This window comes from Phocoena phocoena, chromosome 21 (genome assembly GCF_963924675.1).
Source record: "Phocoena phocoena chromosome 21, mPhoPho1.1, whole genome shotgun sequence".
Classification (NCBI taxonomy): domain Eukaryota; kingdom Metazoa; phylum Chordata; class Mammalia; order Artiodactyla; family Phocoenidae; genus Phocoena; species Phocoena phocoena.
Genome location: NC_089239.1, coordinates 7,679,514 through 7,703,494, shown reverse-complemented (window position 1 = coordinate 7,703,494; position 23,981 = coordinate 7,679,514).

Genomic DNA, 23,981 nt, shown 5'->3' with positions numbered 1-23,981 from the left:
TCAGTACAAGTATGAAATTTTCTTCATGTAGTTAGTGCAAATTTTAGTGTTGCTTATTTTCCAGAAATTGAATGATCTTTTGATGCTGTATGAGTGGGATTTTTATTCATATATTATCCAATAGTCTGTTTACAGTGTAGAGTAAACCTATGAAGGCTTGTATGTTTATTTTGTAACTAGCCATCTTATTAAATACTCTTTAATGCTAATAGTTTTCCAAATCCATCTTATAGATTTTCCAGGTTATCAAGAGTATAATCTGTAAATTACATCAAAATTTTTCTTCTCCTTTCCAGTATTTAAGCTTCATATTTTCCTGTCCTATTTCTGGGACTCTCAGAATTCTAAGTGATAGTGCTGGTAAGCCAGTATGTTTCATGGACTTAAATGGGACTGTCTAGTGTTCTATTATTTAAACATATTTATGGCTTTTTATTTCATATACCTGTCATTCATCATGTTAAAGTATTTTTACACTTCAAGTTTCATAAGAATTGTGTTTATAATTAATTATGAATGGAAATTAAATTTTATAAAATCTTTTGGGGCATCTATTAAGGTACTGTCATAATTTTCCTTGGCTATTGGTGTGGTGAATATTATTTAAAATAGATTAATGCTAAAGCATCTTTGCATCTCTGGAATAATCCTTTTCTGGCCACCCATAGTCATCCTTCAGAATTCTATTGGATACAATTTGCTAATATTTCAAGGATTTTTGCACTTATACTCAAAAATGGGATTGACCTATAGTTTTTATATTTAAAGTATTGTCATGTTTTGGGTTTAATATTGTGACAGCTGGGAAGTTAACTGGGAAGTTTTCCACCTTTTCCTATGCTCTGAAATGGCTTAAATAGGATAAGAAGTATTTGCTTCTTGAATATTTTCCCATAAAATATTTTGGGAAGATAACTATTTTATTCATTTTTCAAATGCATCTATACTTATTGGTTACTTTCTAAATAGTCTGTAATTACAGATTCTATTTTCTTTTTATTTCATTCTATGCAAAAGTTGTTCTTTTTCTTTCTAATGTCCAAGTGATTGATTGTTTACGTATGCACTTTTATTAGAATTTCTTATTTTTGCCTCTTGATCAAACATTGGGGCCTGTGAAATTTCTAGTCTTTGAAATTTATTGAAGATTTCTTTGTAGCCAAGAGTAGATTAATTTTCATAAACATAGCATGGCTGTTTCAAAAGAAGATGTATTGCTATTTAGAGAGTACATGATTCTGTATATATTAAGAGATCTGATGTATGTTTCATTAGATCCGATGTCATTATTTACTTAAACTTTGTTGAACTTCCATGCTGGATTATAGGCAACACCCTTCCTGGTCCCTGGCACTGCTATATGTTTTTCCTATCTTACTTTTAATCTTATAGGTCATTTTCGTAGGATTCTCTAAGGCAGAAATTAAACCTTCATAATCACAACTTCATTTTACCCAGAAGTCCCCAGAGAAGTCTTTCTAAAATGCAAATCTCATAGGAACACTTTCTGTCTAACACTTTTAAAATACTCCATTTCAACTCCCCACTCACTATCCCTTCCTTTTTTGTCCTTGGGTTAGAGCACAGACCCCTAAAAATGGCTAGTAGAGCCCTTCAGGGTATCGGTTCTACTTGCCTCTTCTCCTTTCTTGCCACTCCTCACATGTAACTCAATCCATCAGTCATTGAGAAACGGTTGCTGTTCCACTTTTCTCTCTTCCTTGTTGCAGGGGGTTTGCACCCGCTATGCATAAAGCCCAGAACTTATTCCGCACCCTCTGCTTTCACTTAGACTCTGCTTATCCTTTAGGACTCAGCTTAGATATCATTTCCCACCCTAGGGCTGTGAGCTCAGGCTTCTATAACTCCCTTTGAATTCCAACCCACCCCTTGCTGCTGTATTTAGTATTTACCTCCTTGTGCCATATTTGCCTTCTGTTCTAATTAGGGGTGAGCGTCTGTGCCCAGAGATCGGGTGACCTGTTCTGTGCTTAGGTCAGTGCCCCTCCCAAAATCAATACTCCACAGAATGTGGCCAGGGTGAGGGCTGCTAGAGTACTTCCGGTCTCACTGTTTGTCTGTCTGTGCTGATGACCAGGCACTCTGCAGAACTGAGCTTTCAGGTTGAACACTTTGTATAAGTAACAATTATAACTGATGTTTGTCGATTATTTTAATGTTCTTAAAAAAATAGCCATTTAAAAAATACATTGGGGTTTCCCTGGTGGCGCAGTGGTTGAGAGTCCACCTGCCGATGCAGGGGACACGTGTTCGTGTCTCAGTCTGGGAAGATCCCACATGCTGCGGAGCCTGGGCGTCCGGAGCCTGTGCTCCGCAATGGGAGAGGCCACAACAGTGAGAGGCCCGCGTACCGCAAAAAAAAAAAAAAAAAAAATACATTGAATCAGGGAGTTCCCTGGTTCCCTCCTAATATTTTCAGGTGGTTCTTTTTGTGGCTCTGGTCTTTTTTGGGTTCTTTCATGACACTGTGCTGATTTGAGGAGGTCTCTGCAGTTCTGAGCTCTCTGTGCAGCCTTGGTACTCAGGACCCCGAGTTCTGTGTTTTCAATCGGGGAGACCACCGTCTCTGCCTGGGTCCCCCCTGCTTGCTCCCAGGCAGCAACCTGGGACATGATAGCCCTCACTTCATTCATTTCCCATCTCGCGGGGATCCCTGTCTTTCCTCACCTTATGCTCAGTGTCTCGAGACCTGTTTCTGCATGTATTTTGTCTGGTTTCTTAGTTGTTTTGGGTGAAAGATTAAACCTTGTTACTCCATGTTGGGCAGAAACAATGTCACCCAAAATCGACTTTTGATGTAAGCGAATGTACTCATGGTTTGCTTTCAATGCGCGCCTTTGCACTAAAAATATATTTTCATCTAAGAGATTCCATTTTTCATACTTAATCCACCAGGAACTTAATTCTATGTAGGAAGCAAAGTGGATTTCTAATGTCGTGAGCAGTTTGGGGGTCAAATAGAACTGGATGACATTCTGGTTTTGCCATGTGACCCTAGGAAACGTGTTTCTTTTCCTTGAGCCTCAGTTTTCTCATTTGTAAAAAGGACACAGTCACCCTCACCTCAAGATATTCTCATTTAAGTAAAATGATATCTGTCACTCCCTGGGCACAGTGCCTGCTATCAAGTAGGTGCTCAAAAATGCTGGTTCCTTTTTGCTCTTTTCTTAACGGCATGAATTATTTTCTGTGACTTATTTATGTCTTACGTGATACTCTGTTTAATGCTTGTCTTCTTAATGCACTGTGAGATCCACTTCTTTTGTTTTCTGATCTATCTCCAGGACAAAGAAAGAGCCCAGCCCACTGCAGGCTCTCTATAAATACTTTTTGAGTTCCTGGACGAGTACCTCCTCTTCCCATGCCCTGGCATTCACCTCTGCCAGCTAACGTATGCCTTGTTAATTAATGATTACTAAGAACAGCCTTAGAGATTGATGTAATTTTCTACACAATTTTTGGAGGAATAAACAAAGGCCAAAGTTATAAAGAAACTTTCAAAGTCCCTGACACTGGAAATGCCCCAAGCCCTAGAACTACTTTCTCATGTTCACTATCCGTGGTATTGGAACTCACCAAATACCCATCCTACCCACAGAATCCCTTTCATATTCTAGTACTCACTAGAGTAGTAAGTCAATACGCACTAGAATATATAAATAGATAACCAACAAGAACGTACTATGTAGCATAGGCAACTCTATTCAATATTCTGTAATAACCTATATTGGAAAAGAATCTGAAAAAGAGTGGATATATGTATATATATAGCTGAATCACTTTGCTGTACACCTGAAATTAGCACATTATATATCAACTATACTCCAATATAAAATAAGAAATAAAGAATGCTAAAGAAAGAATAGTAAGTCAGAAACTATAAGAGAAAGGAATCTGAAAAAGAATACCTGTATATATATTTATATATAACTGAAAAAGAACATATATATAACTGAATACACATATATAACTGAATCGCTGTGCTATACACAGTGAAATTTACATGATATTGTAAATCAACTATACTTCAAAAAAAAAAAGGAAAGGAAAGGAAGAGACCACAGCTCCTTCTCTCCCAGCCATACGAGGACACAGAGAGAAGGTGTCTTTCTACAACTCAGGAAAAGAGCCCTCACCAGGAGCCAGATCTCCTGGCACCTTGATCTTGGACTTCCCAGCCTCCAGAAAGGTGAGAAATAAATGTCTGTTGTTAAAAAAGAAGAAGAAGAAGAAGAAGCGGTCAGATTACCTTGGCTAATGTCTTGCTGTGGATTGAGAGTAAAAACACGTCTTTTTAGGAGAGAGTTGTGTGTTCATTGTGGCTGGGGAGGGTGTGGCAGTGGGAAAGTATGAAAGAAATGTGAGTGGCTCAACCATTTCCCTTCATCCCACAGTGGACAGTGTTATGGGGCTGTCTGGACCCTCACTACCACATCTAAACCAGTCAACCCCCAATAAGGTGTAACTTGGAAATGATGGAGAACACGGGAGAAAAAGACCAAAGAATGATAAATGTTTCTTTCTTGGTTAAATAGCAGCTAAGACGCTAGCTTGCAATCCTGCCCATCTCTGCAATAATTATACATAGAAAGGAATTTACCAAAAAGAGAAAGAGAGAGAGGGGGGGAAACCCACCGGCTCCTTAGGCTTGGATTGGCCGTTGCATGAATCATTAGTTTTCCCGAGGAATGATCAGGAGTGTCATTAGGATGCATTAAGCATCATCTAACAGGGCTGGGGGAGTGCACGAAGGCTCTCTCGCTATTGCATAATTGATGTAGATTACTCAAACTTGCTCTTCTCAGAATATCCTCACCCCACCAGCCCTGTCTCTCACTTTCAGACTTTCACTTCATTCCTCGATTCTCTCCTCTGGGGATGGAGACCTATTCTTGCAGTGGAGGGAGCCTCGGGCTTTCCAGGGCAACCACATCAGACTCCTGAACTGCGGAAGGAAGAGAAGCAGAGAGGCACTGAAGAGCTTTTTCATTCATTTATTGTACCAACTCATTATGTGGGACCTGGATGTTTGGGTTGGCTTCCACGTAATGCTTGCCCTGCCTCTTCCCTTTCGTCTCCTCTATTTAAATCCCTCCCACAGGGCCACCCTGGCCACCTAGTGCTGGCTAGTCCCCTTTGCCCCGATCCCTCCCCCGTCCCTCTCCTGCCTCCCTATCTCATTTTCTGTCCCTTTAAATGAGGTCACTCTGACTGAATGAAGGACAGGAGGCCCAGAAGAGGTCAGACATTAGCACTGCTATAACTGCACTGCTACTGAAACTGGGCAAACCCATCCATCAATGGCTCCACTAGTCCATTAAGCCTCCCATGAAATATGCCCTGCTCTGAATCGCATAGCCATACATCTCCCGGTCTAGACACCTTCCTGTTGTGTGAGGATCAATGCCGCTCGGTCATGCATCATGTGTCATCCAGTAGCCCTCACTCTAATAACCGTGTCTATTCTCTAGTCTGCAGTGTAAATTATGGCACTGAGAAAGTACTATATATATTATTCAGCAACCTTGGTCACTAATGGATTATTGGGTTTATTGGTTGATAATGTGAGCTCCCTTTCTCTTTTTCCCCATTTCTGGCTAAATCTCACTTTTATTTATTTATTCCTCTCTATTTTTATTTGATTTACCTCCGGGTTGAGTGATGGCTGCTTTAGACTTCTGTCAACATACTCCTGAATCAAAGCCCTAAAAACGACGACGCTCTAAAAGAAGCCCGATCAGAAAGAATTCTCTGTGGTCCCTTATTACCTAATGCACCTAGCCCAGTGACATTCGTTTTGGCTTCTGTTTCCTGAGGTTTCCGTTAAGGTGCTTTTTTTAGCTGAAGGGCAGTGTTAGAGAACCAACTTCGACCTCGGCACCCGGAGATCCTAGTGTCCCATGAGGCTCGGTGTCACAGAGTCCCCGTCTGCACTGGTCCTTCTACCCCTCTGATTACTTCCATTCAGTGCTGTCAGCTGCTGATAATTACTAAGGTAACACTGACTCTTAGTTTTCCTCTCTGGAAAATGGGTGAGAGAGGTGGACCCCAAGTGGACACAAAAGGAGGAAAAAATCAACTATAGCGAAGAACTCTGAAGGTGTAAGTTTCAACGTTGAGCCACATGAACTCTGGGAAAAGAGGTGGTTTCCAACTACCCAAAGCTTTATCTTAAAAATGGTAATATTTTACAGAGAAGTAAGGTTTATATTTGAGAGCTGTCCAGAAATAGGCTAGGCTTCCCTGGAAAAGAAAGAACCCCTTGTTCACCAGAATTCAGGCAAAGGTGACCATCTGGAAAGCGTAGCATAAGCAGGACACTCAAATGTCTGAGGAATGGTTATAGCCAAGACGACATTTCACATCTCGTTCACTCTTCAGGTTCTGTGATTTTATGATATAGATGGCAAATAGCACTCTTTTGAGACATTTTAAAAAGGAAATAGTTTTAAGTAATAATAATTTGGCGGGGGGCGGGGGGGAGATGAGGTTGACCACGGAGGCTGTGAGTGCCTTTTTTCCACGCGTTACTTCATATCCGAGCTCCAGCAGAGCCGATGTGGTAAATACTTGCTCTGGTGCTCATTCTTTTTTATTGTTTTGCTTATTCGTGCTTATGAACACGAACACCAGGGCAGAGTTAGGACTTGTGTGGCTCTGGAAGGAGAAGAAGCAGAAGGAGCCTGATGCTGAGAAAAGATCTTCATCTAATCCTCAAAACCTGAACCACCTCGCCATTTCCCAAACTCGCCCAAAGCCTAAATCTACTTGCAAAATTCTCTTCCTGACCTCACACTTTTTCCAGTCCCCTCAGTTCTCAGGCACAGAAGTCTCAGGAGCCCTGCCCTGGGGCAAGCTAGAGCCCTGCACCACTTCAGGGCCTGAGAGTCTGGACGAGTCTTATTTATATGTTTATCTTTTTTCTTTTTTAATTAATAGGCTTCTTTTGTTAAGCACTTTTAGATTTACAGAAAATTTTAGCAGAAATTACAGAGAATCCCCATATATCCTCTTCCCCTCCCTTAACACAGTATCTCCTATTTTTTTTTTTTTTTTTTGCGGTACGTGGGCCTCTCCCGTTGCGGAGCACAGGCTCCGGACGCGCAGGCCCAGCGGCCATGGCTCACGGGCCTAGCCGCTCCGCGGCATGTGGGATCTTCCCGGACCGGGGCACGAACCCGTGTCCCCTGCATCGGCAGACGGACTCTCAACCACTGCGCCACCAGGGAAGCCCTCCCCTATTTTCAACACCTTACATTACTTTGACACACTTGTTACAACTGATGAGCAAATAGTGATACATTATTATTAAGTAAAGTGAGTAGTTCATGTTAAGGTTCACTCTGTGTTGTACACTCTATGGGATTTGACAAATATATCTACCGTGACAGTATCGTACATGATAGTTTCCCTGCCCTAAAAATCCTGTGTGCTTCACCTATTCACCCCTCCCTCCTTTTCCCCAAACCCCTGGCAACCATTGATCTTTTTATTGTCTCTAGAGTTTTGCCTTTTCCAGAATGGAATCATGCAGTGTGTAGCCTTTCCAGACTGGCTTTTTTCACTTAGCCATATGCATTTATGGTTCCTCCGTGTCTTCCCATAGCTCAGTAACTTATTTCTTCTCCTCATTGAATAGTATTCCATTGCATGGATGGACTGAAGTTTACTGATCCATTCACAATCTTATGGAAGGTCATCTTTGTTGTTCCAAGTTTTCGCACTTATGAATAAAGTTGCTATAAACATCCATGTGCAGGTTTTTATCTGAATGTAAAATTTTATCTCTTTGGATAAACACCAAGGAGTGTGATTGCTGGATCATATGGTAAGAGTATGTTTAATTTTGTAAGGAATCTTCCAAACTCTCTTCCAAAGTGACTGTACATTTTGCATTTCCACCAGCAGTGAATGAGAGTTCCTCTTGCCCCACTTTTTTGTCAGCATTTGATGTTGTCAGTGTTTCAGATTTTAGCCACTCTAAAATGTGTATAGTGAGACCACATTGTCATTTCAATTTGCAATTCCCTAGAGATATATGACATTGAGCATCTTTTCATATGCTTATTTGCCATTGTTGTTTGTCTTTTTATTGTCACTGTCTGTGTTACTGCCTCTTCTAACCACGCTCCAAGTCTCCCAACGTCCCCAGAAAGCTAGCAAATGAAGCTGCCTGGGCAAAGGTGTCCATCCTTCCTAAGAGAGAATGTTGGTGTGAGTGGGGATAGGGATGGGGGAGACAGAGGGCACGTAAAATGCATGGCATGCCTAAAACGCGCAAGACACATTTTATGCCTTTTGCTTACAATTTCCTATTTTAGAGTCACAACCATCCTGCTAGGTAAACACTGCAACCCCCATGTTATTAATAAAGAACCTGAAGTGCACATTAAGTAGCTTAGGTGATTATGGAGCGTGTAAGCACTGAAGTTAGGCTGCAGACTCACATTTGCCTCAGTCTTGGTCCATCCAACTCCCACCGTAACATGTGCTTCTCTGGTAGCAGGAGACCAATCAAGGAGCACCACCCCTAGCCTTGCTACCTTCCTCACGCCTTCCTCAGTGAACCAGAGGTACCAATGAGAAGGCGGCAGATGTCTGGTACAGAGCCTGGAGGGTGGGGCACGCAGGACCGAACAGATTCCTATGATGGATTGATGAAGGGGAGGCAAACAGTCTTGCAGCCAGAACTGTGCAAGCTACAAGCAATCTGACAGAGTAACTGCTGTCCTCTCTGAGCGACTGGCCTCTAGTGCCTGGTCTGAAAGGCTCTGTGCTGGCACGAAAGGGTAAACCAGGAAAGAGCATGGCTTTGCCCCGAGCTTCTCCTCCCAAGAAAAGCCAGTGCTCGGGTGGGAGTCCATGCCTGTCCATATGGCCCAGCCGTTGAGGCACGGGACACAGGCCTACCCCCCATCAGCTCTAAAGTCACAGATGTAAAAATATCCCATTGCCCGAAGAAGAATCAGCAGTGAGCATTTCTTCCCATCATTCGGGCATCCTCTTCAGGTGGGGAAGGAAGAGTCTGGAAATACCCCTGGAGGGCTTCTGGAGGAGAAGCCAACCTGCTGGACTGGTCAGGATGCCAACTCCCCACGGAAGAGTTTTCTCTGCCAGCTCCTGCTGCCTCTCCGAGCCTGGCACTAACCTGTTGTTTGTTTGAACATGACAGTAATGTGTTTACCTAATTAGGAGATGCCAGAGTTCCCCAACTTGTAGCTGGGAGTTAGGATTTCCTGATGAATCACAGGTATGCCCCCCTGTGAAAGTGGCTCAGTGTATGGGGAAGGTGCTGAGGCCCCGTGTTCCAGCAGCTCCACTCACACCTTCCAGAAGTCTGATCATGGCCCGCTGGCCCTTCTGTGCCTCGGTTTCCCTTCCTCTAAAAGACGAGAAAGCAGCCCCACCTAAACCTCCTCCCACCGTCCCTCCAGAACCAAATGCATCATTCTGCTTGCCCTTCTTAGAGGTGACAAGCAGTGTCAGTGGAAACCGTTTCCTACAGGGGAGCAATCTCTGTTTACATATGTGATGCCCACCCCCTGCGGACATGCTGGCTGCCCTGTGGCCTGGCTGGGTGATCAGGGGAATGTCATAAGGTATGGCTTCCACCTTCTGCCAAGGGAACAGATTTGCTGCCTGCCCTGAGGACAAATCCTTTGCCAGAGGTAAGCCCTGGCATGGGTTCTCAGATTTTTTTAAAAAGTGGGGCAGGGTGCATGGAGGTGGCTCAAAATCAGAGCCTGAGAAGCAGAGTGGGGACAATGGAAACAGAAACAACCAGGTTCCGGGGTTGGGAGAGATGGGCCAATGTGAAAACTCAATAATCTCCTTAATCTCTGTCCCTGAAGGACACAAATGAATGAAATCATGTTCTAGTAAAAGTAGAAGCCGAGGAGGAATCGGTGATAAAGTGTCGCTGGATGTAGGCATCTGGACATGGAAAAGGTTTGCTGATAAAGGTTTGGGAAGAGCCAGGGCAAAAGAGAGAGGGGCTCCCTTTCACACACTCACCCCACTATTTAGACGTCCAGAGCTGTCATTTACCCTCTCAGAACGCGGGGACGATGACAAGGAGAAAAGGTCTCTGGCTGCCGGAGGTCTCATAAGGCAGCCTGGGGAGTCCACAGCCTCTGAGGTCTCCAGCAGCTAGCCAGCCAGCCTGTGCCGGCCAGGAGCCAGGTGATCAGCTGTGAGCTGTGCCCCCTCCTCCAAGACACAGCCTCGGCCCACCTCAGACGCCCCTGAGCAGATGACAGGCTCTTTGCAAGACACAGTTTAATGGTCCTTAATGTCCCACCAAGAACCTGTGTCTTCCCTCTTTACCGCCCATCCCCCAGCACCACTGCTCAGGGGCATCAGTGACCAGGGGAAAGAACCAAACTGACCTCGGAAAAAGACACACGAAGCTCTAGGAAACCAAGGGCCTGACCAGAGAGGGTGAGTTTAGAAGTATGTCTTATACTACTCAGGAATGAGCTAGGCTGACTGACTTAGGAGCATGCCACGTTGCACCAGAAAAGAGCTAGACCTGGAGAGAAATGAGCTGGAACACCGAGAGAGGGAAATGAGAAGATAAAGTTCTACCAGAAGGTATGTGTGTTTTTTTTCATATGTCCAAAGAAAGGAAGCAAACGCATCTCTGAAATGAGACTTTTACTTTCAACCTGGCAGGTTGCGCTTCTTACCTTGACCATGGGGTCCACCAGACTCACCTTGGCTCAGAGTGTGGCCCAAATGATACATAAGAGATGCGGACTGCAGTGCTGGAAAAAGGAGAAAAATGTCCCAGGTCTGCTCCTCTGACCTCCACGCAGAGCACGTTTTTTTGGGCCCGCGCACAGCTTCAGTTTCCATTGACATCAGAAAGACTGAGGGGAACTCGTCACTGTGCGTGCCTGTTCAGAACCCAGGTTGCAAATGGTCCTGGCTTTGTTCTGGGTCAGAACGTTCTTCCTTTAACTGAACACCTTTCTCTCCTACAAATTGCCGCACCGGAAGATGTTTCCATGTTGGTATTTCTGCCCTTTCTGCCAAAGGAAAGGAGTCAGGTCACCACATGGATAAATGATGGCTTGGGTTTTTAATCTCCCCAAAACTTGGTGTCTGGTTTTGCAAAGTTACCCTCAACAACCTAGGACTAGAGAAATACATAGAATTAAGTAATATTTGGATAAATCCTAAGCCTAGAATACTCAAGCAAACAAACAAATAAAAAAACCTGTTCCACAAAGGAACAGGATAGAAAAGACAGGTATTTCAAGAAAAATATCTTGGCAACCTGGCAGCCTGAGGTTATACAACGAGCCAGGGATCGAATCTTGAAGGGCAGTTGCCTCTGAGGGGTATGTTTTACAACCAAACACTCTTGTCATCCGTCCAGTCCCCAAGATAGACAGATACGTGGTATTCTGGAAAGCATGGAATTCTGGAAGCTTTGGACTAAGCTGACCTGGATCCTAATCCTGAATCTGGTATTTACTAATTGTGTTGCCTTGGGCTAAATCCTTGAAGATCTTCAGTTTCCACAATTATGAAAGCAGAATCATACTGTCTACAATTAAGCTGTAAAAGCTAACTAAACGATTGCTGTTATGTTGATAATATTATCACTACTTTCATTCATGCATCATTGTTAATTGGAAGACATCCTTTCAAATAAGAGAAAAGGAAGGTCACAATTGAGATCTTAAGGAGATGGCACTGAAGATAGAAGCTGGTCTCTGAGTTTGGACTTGCCCCAGGGTGTTCTGATAGCTTGGAAAGAAATCTGGGGATTGGAGGAAAGAACGCTGCATAAAGAATGTTAACAAACAGGACTAACATTTCAAAATTTACACATGTTAGACCAACAAATGCAAAAAGACATAGAAATACTGAGGAGATCCCTTAGTCAATGCTGTCAAAAATGCTATTATGTATTCACCCAACTGGAGTGCCTTCTAACAAATGGCCATGGAGCATATGGCTACCTTGGGCATTTTTTCATTATCCCAGAGTGTGTCTGCAGTCCCACGTCGCTAAACTCCATCTGTATCTCTGTCAATGGAAGAAATTTCCATCAGGAAATATCAGCAGGAATCAGGGGAAAGACGTTTCCAATGTACTGAGATCAAAGGAAGTAACAGCGGGGTCCCAGCCCCACCTCCCTTTTTCCCCAACTCCAGCCAAAAAATGTCTGGTTTTCTTTCCCAAAGATTATCCCATCACCCTCTACCGCACACTCAGGGGGAGCCCCTGGGTGGTCTTCGGGCATGTAGCGCTGCCCATGACAGACAAGCTTGTATTCTGGGTCACCAGGGCCCTTCCCCTCCCCCACCTGACAGCAGTAAAGAGAAGGGCGGGGGGGAAAGGGACCTCCACCTCCCCGTGGAGACTGCACCAAGGGAATACAAAAACAAACAGCCCTGGTTGATGGGTTGATATTCCTCCTGTTTTTCAAATCTCTCCGTCCCGCACAGCACCCATGAGGGACAAAAGTGAGGCCGGTTTTGACATCACAGGCAAATGACGTCATGATGCGATGGATACACCTCGTTGGGCAGGGCAGGTGGGTGGGAAGGAAGCCTGCCTCCGTGGTTGGACGTGGGAACAAGAGAAGAACAAAATGCCACTCTTGTACCCCCTTCTGTGTGCTTTGCAGTCTGACCGTGGAGATTTGCATTGCATTTGGAATGGTGTTAGCCATGTTTTCATGCTGCATCCTTGCATATTTTTAACTACAGACTTAACCAACCATCATGTCAACGAACTAGCTGAAAGTTAAGTATCGAATATGTGCTACTTTTAGAAAATAGAGTCAGGATGCGGAACCGCCTCTCCCCCTGCTCCCCTCACTCTCTAAACACTGAACAGAATGAGAGGCAGAGATGAAATGGATTGTATATTGAATTTTCCAGAGATGGGCTCCCTGTATACACATATGTCAATTTATATGACATATTTATTTTTAAATTTACTTACATGCAGATTGATATGAAGGATCTACTTTAGACCCCAGTTAACCATGTCAGCATTACAGCTCTCCATCTACCTGAGAAGAAGGCTGGGGAAAAACTGTCACTATTTCAACAATCCCATTAATAGCACAGGCCTCATTTAGGTGGTATTTGCCAAGAGAGTCTCATTGATTAAAGAACCTCCAACCAATTATCTTTGGACTTCATAGAACCCATAAGTATGTGAAAACTAATTGCAATTCTCTCTGAGTCAGATACAATGGAAAGAAATGCTTTCGGAGTGGATTTTGCAAACTTATCTATCTGAAAAATATGGTGCCCAGAGACAAAGTTACCTAGTCAATGTAAGAGTGTACAATCCATAAGCCTCCACCAGCAAAGGACACCAGGGCCTAAGCTCCCAACATGGATGTTCAGTCCATGAACTGGGATGGAGGACAAGGAGGACATCAAGACAACTGAGACACAGCCTCTATTTTCACCCCAGCCTTGACTAACTTCCTTCTCACAGACCATCAGAAGTTGCTATTATAAGTAAATTTCTTTGTTCTTCAACAAAACACTATATTCTTGTCTCCAATTGGATATCTGGAGACACAAACTGAAACACTGACTGATAACTGCCCTGACCCAAAGCCTCTCCTATCTTTTTTGGCAGAATAACATGAAACTGCTACCAAAATCTGGTCTGTTTATCTACCCTCCTCCCTATTTTTATATCTACATTGTCTATAAGATGATAGAGGAGGAATCAGGCTCCCTGACTTCAGACTATACTACAAAGCTACAGTAATCAAGGCAGTATGGTAGCGGCACAAAAACAGAAATATAGATCAATGGAACAGGATAGAAAGCCCAGAGATAAACTCACACACATAAGGTCACCTTATCTTTGCTAAAGGAGGCAAGGATATACAATAGAGAAAAGACAGCCTCTTCAATAAGTGATGCTGGGGAAACTGGACAGCTACATGTAAAAGAATGAAATTAGAACACTTCCTAACACCATACACAAAAATAAACTCAAAATGGATTAAAGACCTAAATGTAAGGACAGACACTATAAAACTCTTAGAGGAAAACATAGGCAGAACACTCTGTGACATAAATCACAGCAAGATCCTTTTTGATCCACCTCCTAGAGAAAGGGAAATAAAAACAAAAATAAACAAATGGGACCTAATGAAACTGAAAAGCTTTTGCACAGCAAAGGAAACCATAAACAAGACAAAAAGACAACCCTCAGAATGGGAGAAAATATTTGCAAACGAAGCAACTGACAAAGGGTTAATCTCCAAAATATACAAGCAGCTCATGCAGCTCAATATCAAAACAACAAACAACCCAATCCAAAAATGGGCAGAAGACCTAAATAGACATTTCTCCAAAGAAGATATACAGATTGCCAACAAACACATGAAAGGATGATCAACATCATTAATCATTAGAGAAATGCAAATCAATACTACAATGAGCTATCACCTCACACTAGTCAGAATGGTCATCATCAAAAAATCTACAAACAATAAGTGCTGGAGAGGGTGTGGAGAAAAGGGAACCCTCTTGCACTGTTGGTGGAATATAAATTGATACAGCCACTATGGAGAACAGGATGGAGGTTCCTTAAAAAACTAACAATAGAACTACCATATGACCCAGCAATGTCACTACTGGGCATATACCCTGAGAAAACCATAATTCAAAAAGAATATTCCACAATGTTCATTGCAGCACTATTTACAATAGCCAGGACATGGAAGCAACCTAAGTGTCCATCAACAGATGAATGGATAAAGAAGATGTGGTACATATATACAATGGAATATTTACTCAGCCATGAAAAGAAACGAGATTGAGTTATTTGAAGTTAGGTGGAGGGACCTAGAGTCTGTCATACAGAGTGAGGTAAGTCAGAAAGAGAAAACCAAATACCATATGCTAACACATGTATATGGAATCTAAAAAACAAATGGCTCTGACAAACCTAGGGGCAGGAGAGGAATAAAGACACAGACGTAGAGAATGGACTTGAGGACACAGGGAGGGAGAAGGGTAAGCTGGGGCGAAGTGAGAGAGTGGCATTGACATATATACACTACCAAATGTAAAATAGATAGCTAGTGGGAAGCAGCCGCATAGCACAGGGAGATCAGCTCAGTGTTCTGTGACCAACTAGAGGGGTGGAATGGGGAGGGTGGGAGGGAGGCTCAAGAGGGAGGGGATATGGGGATATATTTATGCACAAAGCTGGTTCACCTTGTTATACAGCAGAAACTAACACACCATTGTAAAGCAATTATTCTCCAGTAAAGTTGTTAAAAAAAAAAAAGATGATAGATACAAATGCATCTCATTTTTATCTGTCCACATCCTGTTCCCCTTTTAAGGTCCAGCTCTCATTTTGGAAATAAATTTTCCTTCCTGTGAACAACCCCAGGACCCTCCGCCTTCAGCTCTTGATATGCAAATCCCTTCCCATCTTATGTTACCTTCACTTATATTCACGTCTTATTTCTATTGGTCCAATATACCATTTCTCGAGGATTAAATCCATCACTATTCCTTCTCTGTCTTTCCACAGCACCTAATTTTGTTTAATATCTAGGAGGCACCCAACAAATGTTGATTGAGTAATGAATGAATAAACAATATTTAATTAGACAAAATAAATGCAGGGTATCATTTATAAAATAGAAAACTCTATGTTCCATTCCTGCAAATGGATGGGAGATAAAGCTGTGATAGCGAGAACTTGGCCTGGGTGTGCACGGAAAAACAAAAAGCTCAGGCTTCCCTGGTGGCGCAGTGGTTAAGAGTCCGCCTGCCGATGCAGGGGATGTGGGTTCGTGCCCCGGTCCGGGAAGACCCCACGTGCCGCGGAGCGGCTGGGCCCGTGAGCCATGGCCACTGAGCCTGCGCGTCCAGAGCCTGTGCTCTGCAATGGGAGAGGCCACAGCAGTGAGAGGCCCGCGTACTGAAAAACAAAAAAATTTAAAAATTTAAAAAAATATAAGGAGCTCAAAGAAAACAAACTGCAGAATTCCAAGCTCTGTTCTATCTGCAGCCTCCCTGTCTCCTGAACTTACTTCTTGCCACAGTGATACAGGACTCACACCGCTCTCTGGGATACACCATCCATCTTCAAGAACCCACAGTCACAGGAAGAAGGGAAGAGGAGAAAACAAAGTTCCTCAGCACATTTCACCATTGGTTTTGATTCCCAGCCAAGGCCTTCCACCCGCAGAAATCTCCCAGCTATCACATTTCTACTGCTCTGGCCGATAACGAAGATAATTGTTCCATCCACTTTGTCAAAGCTGAAATGAAAAGAGGGCAAAGCAAAATGATGCCATCGTAAATCACGGGGCTGAGACAGCCAAAGAGGGACAAGATAGCAACTTCATTAAGGGTTATGTATTGTGCCATTAAGTTGGCAGGGGGTCACCTTTCCTGTCACACCCGGCCTCTGTGATGCATTGCCAGCTCTTCTTTCCAATAAAATTAAACGGAGATGTAAAACTGATTAGGGCCATGTTTGCTTCAGCCCGTGGCAAAAGGGAACGGTACAGGGGGAATCATTGATAGAAGATTGTCACTGATGCATAATGACAGCAATTTCTCTTCCTGGTCATTTCACTGCTGACCTTGCCCATTAAAAGAAGCCCAGCTGCCTTGGAGAAAGAGACCCTTCATCTCCCATCACCCCACGACCCCATGGCAGTCCCTGTACCCCTGACCACTGGTCCTCACCCAAACAACACGACTAGAAATACTGCAAGCTGGAATTGGAGGGGGAGTACTGGTTCCTGGGGATATGCGCTGTGGACCCTCGATGTCACTGTTAGCATTTTTGTGTACGACTCGACTCTCCAACTGGTTATAGACGATTCTACCCTTCACTAGCCTTTAGACGCCGCCATGCTGAAAATCAGGTGTTGGTCTGCTTGGTCTGAGCCTCAGACTCACAATGCCAGGGTCTCTCTGTGTCATCTCAGTCATTGCTGGGGTGTGGAAGCTGCTCACTTTATCCTCACAATCCCAAATTACGCCTTTCAACACTTTCTGAACTCTACCGTTTAGACAACTTCCATGGCCAGACTCTTCCCATTGTTCCGTCAACAAATAGTTATTAGGGGTCTGTTGGGCTCCAAGCACTCTGCTAAACATCGAGGTGGTGAGACAGGCAGTCATGCCCCTGCCTTCATGGGGCTCCCAGTCAAGTGCAACTTTCCATTGAAATCATATCAGTAGCTCCCGTTGGTTGAATGTTTACCACAAACCAAGCATTGTTCTAGTAATTTACTTGTATTAACTCATTTAATATTCATAACAAGAGAGAATGATTTTTACTATTATCTCCAGTTTATAAAGGAGGAAAGAGGGGGAAATGGAGGCTAAGTACCTTGTCCTGAGACACATGGGAAATAAGTAGTGGAACCGGGATTTCAGCTGCCGCGAGCTGAAGCCAGCAGCTAGAGCTGAAGCCAGGAGCTAAACCTGAAGGAAAATGTTTCATTAACAGTCTCCGTGCTTTCTCTATCTTCTGCTCACCCCCATCAAGAAGAAAGAGTATGTTTTTAGCAAATGGAATTCAGCGCTAGGTCTTCGTTTTCCTGTAGGTTAGGTTTGCCAACAAATAAATACCATTTATATCCCAGTTAATAAACATTTTATATCACAGGACGTAAGATCCTATATTTTCTCTTTATTTCACTTGATGTCTGAAGTTGGTACTTCATAGTATACGTAAGAAAATGGGCAATGCTTACCTATCCAACCCTCAAACTTTATATCCTGACCTACTATTGGCCAAGATGATGGCAAGTAGTCGTGAAAAAAAAAACACAGGCAAACAGGGTGTCGGGAAACAGCTTTGGCCGTGGCTGTGATCTCCCTGGTGTTACTGGCTCTTCCTCTGTATTCTCAGCCCAACAGTGGGGAGCAGACAACATGAGTCTGATTCTCTGGCTGTTGTCTTCAGAAATCACAGCCGTGAAATGCACATATCAACATGACCTCATTTTCATTTTCACTAATATACATATGACCTCACTGTCATAGCCACCTCCCCAAGCAGTGAAGGGAGATCTCTTTTTCCAGACTCACTTACCAGAACTTTGCAACCTCAATCTGTCTGTCTGTCTGTCCCTCTGTCTTTGTCCCACCACTTTCTCGGCTCTGAGGGAATCCAAGGACCGCAGCTGCCCTGAGTGAGAAGGCTGTGAACGACAACAGCCGACCCTCTGCCAACAAAGTGATCAGACCAGAAAGGGACTAAGTTAAACCAGACTGGCTCCACCTACCACATCTAACTGTGAGCCCACATCCTGGGAAAGAGTCAAAAGCTCTGGATAAGATGAAGACAGGGACTCTGCCCATTTTCCACTTGGTGAGTCATGGAGTGTGGAAGGAGATGCCCCGGCCACCTATCCAGAAACAGCAGAGAAAAGACAAACCCAGAACAAGCATGCACCTGTCGTATTACTCCTCTTTGCCCTTGCCTGCCCCTCCAGAACCCCGGCCCTGAGCTCTCCTACAAATGGCCTGATGGTGGTTTTTCCACACCACGAGTTCATGAGAGGGAAACCTCTTCTTTGCCTCAAGGGCTCCAGGAAATAATTTTTCATTTATACGGTGCATTATAGCTCTCACAGAACTTCACAGTCACGAATGACCTACAATCCCTACAACGTTTTGTGAGGTGAGTGTTATTATCCCCTCTTTCCAGACGAGGAAACCCAGGCTCAGAGATGCTCTGGAGGCCGCACAGCGCTTAGGCCACCGAGTTGGCCTGGACAGATGGACGATCTGCTTCCACAGGAAGAGAATTTCCACCCCTGCCTGGGAGAAGAGGCAAGTTTGCCTGAAAGCAGTTTGCATAGCACCTCCTGGCACACCAGCTGCTCGGGCCACCAGGAGCTGTCTCCCCGGAAATGGCCAAGGTAGTAAGCAGGGGCCTCCACCTCCCACCCCTGCCCCACGCCCTCCTTTAATGTTCTCAGGACACTGGGACCTGGCCTTCCTTCCCTCTGTCCAGGCTGGAAGTGCCCACTTGGGGCCGGATGCCAAGGCAGCCCCGGGCTAGTCAAGCTCATAGCCAGGACAGCTGTGGGCCAGTTGCCTGCATTGCCACTTAGGAGAAGTAAGATTGGTAGGAAACGGGCATTATTAACATCCTCACGAAAGACGTGTTATTGACCCTTACCCTTCATTGGCCCTGCAGGAAGCAGATGGGGATTGGGTCACTGTCTCAAGGCTCCTGGAGCAGAGATGCTCAAAGTGATGGGGCGTGGCGTGTCCCGGCCTCGTCCCCTTCCCCTTCCCCGCCCTGGTCCCATCTGTGTCTATGTGAACAAAGGGTGTAGCCTCACTGAAAAAGAAAAAAAGAGGTTTAGGGAAGAAAATACCTAAAATTGGAGTAGCTGTCTTAGCAAAACAGATGGGAGCCTCACGGCAAGCAGTACCTTCAGGGAGGACAAACTGTTATTATTCAGTCAGCAAATGCAAGCTTTCACTCTTAGCAATGTATCTAGACTGGAGGAAACATAAAGACACAAAGCCGCTTCTATTGCTCTTAAGGAGGCTCCCCAGGGTCCCTGGACACCGGCCAGGAGAGAATCCCTGCACCGCAGCCCTGAGCAGCTCCCCACTCGGTGCCTAACTGGGCAGCGGCTGGAATCGGAGAGGATGCAGGAAAATAATGGATTCAGTTACTAGGAGACCCTTATCACTTATGTCCCCCAAGCCAACCGGGCAGCAAATCCCTGGAAACTGCTCAAGAGTACCTTCTCCTATGTCCTTATTTAATTTGCCTAAAATGATCGTGGGCCACGAGGCTCAAGAGCTGTAGGTGACTCGGGGCGGCGCGTGGCCCCAGCTGTGTGCTGGCCACTGCTCCCTTCCCTCCCCAGAGGTTTCTCCTCACCTCTTGACCTCCTTCAGGGGTTTCAGATGATGTTCCAGTTGCCCTAAGAGTCCGTCAGGGCACATCAGCCCCTACTGCGGGGACGTGAGGACGCTGAATGTTGGGGCTTGAACCTTCCAGCATCCCCACTCCCAACTCCATCCAGACAGAGCAGCCTCATTTTTTCTCCGTCCGTCCTCCTGGGAGAGCTGTGGATGGTGTCTGGAGAAAGGAATTTCCCTGGGGAAACAGAAAGCACTTTTGAGAACCTCTGAGGAGGTTATCTGAGTACTTACCAGCTCCGATGTTTTGTGACAAACGATTATTTTCTGTGACTAAAAGTCAATTCGTGAAGGGTTTACACTCACTTTAATGCCCAGCGAGATTCCCAGCACACTTCCCTTACCTTCTTCCTGGGGGTATAGTTCAAGGAAAAGAGCCAAGCCCCTCGGTCTCCCAGGCCCAGGTCACTACTGACTCGTCCACGCAATGTTGACTAACTGCTAAGGACCAGGCAGCCTGCCAGCTTTGAGTCAGCGTCTTCTCAAGGATCAGGATTTCTGGAAACTCCCTACGGCCTGGCGCTTAACATCACGGACTTTGGGTCAGACTGACCTGGGTTTCAGCACTAGCTCACCATCTGAGGACCCACAGGAGGTGGCCAAGTCTTTTTTTTTTTAACATCTTTATTGGAGTATAATTGCTTTACAATGATGTGTTAATTTCTGCTTTATAACAAAGTGAATCAGCTATACGTATACATATATCCCCATATCTCCTTCCTTTTGCGTCTCCCTCCCACCCTCCCTATCCCACCCCTCTAGGTGGACACAAAGCACCAAGCTGATCTCCCTGTGCTATGCGGCTGCTTCCTACTAGCTATCTATTTTACTTTTGGTAGTGTCTATATGTCCATGCCTCTCTCATGAGTCTTTCTGAATCTCAGTGTCCTCGTCTGTAAAAATAAGGTCATAAAGATCAAATGAGAACATCGCTGAAAGTACACCGCATGGCCAGTGTGAAAACACTTGGCACAGGGTAAGTGCTCCAAGAAACGTCAGTGATGATTACTTTTAGGTTAAATCACTCCCTGTCACTCACCTGAACTAGCTCGGCTCCCTATGAACTGGTCTGACTGACTCCAATGTGACCCGTTCACTCCATCCTTTACTTTAACCCGAGGGATTTTGCTTCATTCTCTGAATTTTTTTTTTTTTTTTTTTTTGTGTTACGCGGGCCTCTCACCGCTGTGGCCTCTCCCATTGCGGAGCACAGGCTCTGGACGCTCAGGCTCAGCGGCCATGGCTCACGGGCCCAGCCGCTCCGCGGCATGTGGGATCTTCCCGGACCGGGGCACGAACCCGTGTCCTCTGCATCAGCAGGCGGACTCTCAACCACTGCGCCACCAGGGAAGCCCCATTCTCTGAATTCTTATTCATGCTTCCAAGTGAAATTCAAATGCCATCTCCCCTGTTAAGCCTTTCTTAATTCTCAGACACAAAATGAAGCTTCCATATCTCCAGGGCACACTTCCATTTCTCTATCGTAGCTCTTAATGCATTGTATTCATTCACTGATTCAACATATGTTTGTTGAGTGACTGCCAGATGCCAACCCTGTTCTATGCCCTGTGAGATGTATCAGTGAAATGCAGTCATTTGCTTGTATGTGTAAGATTCTCTAATCCCCCAGCCCCACCCCGTGAATCTGGGAAGGCAGGATCCCTGTGGCATTCACTGGCCTAGCTAAGTGGCTCCCCCAAGGTGATTAATGTGAGTTTTCTCAAAGAATTGGTAAGAGATGATTCTGATAGCTATGCCTGTGGTCATTAAATGGACAAGAACAGATTTACGAAAGCCTTCTTCAAACCGTGGGCTGGGAATCCACAAGGAGGCTGGTGAAACCTGGGGCTGGCTCTCACGATCTGTCCACGGCATCATCCCAGCCCACAGCTCTTTATTACCTGTATGTGCCACTAGGAACTAAGGCCAACGGGAAAAGCAGAGCAGAGAAAAGAAGACATAGTTGCATTGTATAAGTTAATAAAATGTTCAAACTTGAAACTTCAGTGAACTCCTGGAGGCCTGTGGAGACCTGTGGAAATCCAAAGAAGACATCAGGGACCCACAGCTGGGCCCATCGTCCTTCCATGCACTTGGCGCAGGCCCCTGGACAAGCCCCTGGAAGCAGCTGCTGCTCCAGATGTTTCCAAGAGGATATTAGAAAGGATTTATGTTTGAGCCCCCCCCTCCTTGTAGCATTTGGAGAAGATGTCACAGGAGGCCCGTGGGGGACTGCGGCAGAAGTGGCAACGGAGCAAAGAGCCTCATTGACAGGCCACCAGCCCTCGAGAAGGGAATGTGTTAAGTGGCTGAAAGGTTAAAATCACAGAGTCACACTGTCAGCGTGTGGATCCCCAGGAAGCTGAGGTGAAAGGCAGAGGGGTGGGAGCAGTGTCCATGGGAACCATGAGGCCACGCAGGCCCCAGGTCAAAGGTCAGCTCTTTCAGGGTGCTGCGGTCAAGGGGGAGGGCCTGTGTGCACGTATGTGTGTGTGTCTGTTTGTATATGTGTCTGTGTTTGTGTGTACGTGTTTATGTGTATCTGTGTTTGTGTGTCTGTGTGTGTCTGTGTGTATATGTGTGTGTGCTCCCACATAACCAGGCAGTCAGGGAGCGTTGTTTCAGGTTTGCTCTGTTTCCAGTGTTCTTCTTTAGCTGAGTAACTGTGGGCGGTAAGTTGAGAGAGGCAAGAAAAGGCGTGAATACAATATGGCCAAGGGTGGCTTGAAGCAAAGCAAACCCAGAAGCCCCAGGGCAGCTCAGCTTGGCCCACAGAGAGACTTCTTGGAAAGGCAGCCATCAGTGTGACATTTGAGAACCTCTGTGATTGGGAAGAGTAATGGGTGCTAAGAGCTCTGTATCCATTGTTTCCCAAGAGAAGGGATGCTCAACAGAAGATTCTGCCCAAACTGTTAAGTCAAAGATTATGTCTATACTTTCCACCTGGCACACTGCCAAATGCAGAGCCCCTCCTTCACACAGACTGGATGGATGGATGGATGGATGGATGGATGGATGGATGGATGGATGGGTGGATGGATGGATGGATGTGTGGGTGGATGGATAGACGGGAGAGTGGATGGGTGGATGGATGGATGGATGGATGGGTGGATGGTTGGGTGAATGGATGGGTGGATGGATAGATAGATGGATGGATGGGTAGATGGATGAATGGATGGGTGGGTGGATGGTTGGATGGATGGATGGATGGATGGATGGATGGATGGATGGATGGGTGGATGGATGGATGGATGTGTGGGTGGATGGATAGACAGGAGAGTGGATGGGTGGATGGATGGATGGATGGATGGGTGGATGGTTGGGTGAATGGATGGGTGGATGGATAGATAGATGGATGGATGGGTAGATGGATGAATGGATGGGTGGGTGGATGGTTGGATGGATGGATGGATGGATGGATGAATGGATGGGTGATTGGATGGGATCAAAGGGAAGATATTTCAGGAAAAAACCTTAGGACTGAGTAGGGAGTGGAGAAAGGAAGAGGAAGACCCCTGAGTGCCTAAGTCAAAGAGGTGGCCCGTCACACCCATTTACTCATTTGCAAGACCCCAGGAGTGTTACTGAGCCCTAAAACAGGCCTGTCCTCAGGGACCAGAGGATCCACCACATGGGGATTGACAACATTACACAAATGGTGGTGAATAAAAAACAAAGGCAGTGCAGGTAAAGTGCTGGCAACGGGACCCCAGGAAGGAATAGCCCCTGACAGAATAGGAAAATTTCCCTAGCTGTGAGGGTGCTTTTATTCCGGCCTCTGGCAGCAGGGCAAGGAGGCCCAAGGAAGCCAGCCACCCAGTGGCCAGTGAGAAACAGTGTCTGTTCAGGCCGCAGGAGGAGAGGGGGCCCCCTAGCCCCACCATCCGCCTCCCCTCCCCCTCCCCTTGCCCGCCCCGCCCTGCAGACTCAGAGGGCCGGGCACTGATCACAGAAGGATTTTTCTTAATGTCTGTAGGTGGATGAGTTAGCATAACGGCTTTCCAACATAAGCATATTCTTCTGTTCCTTCTCCCT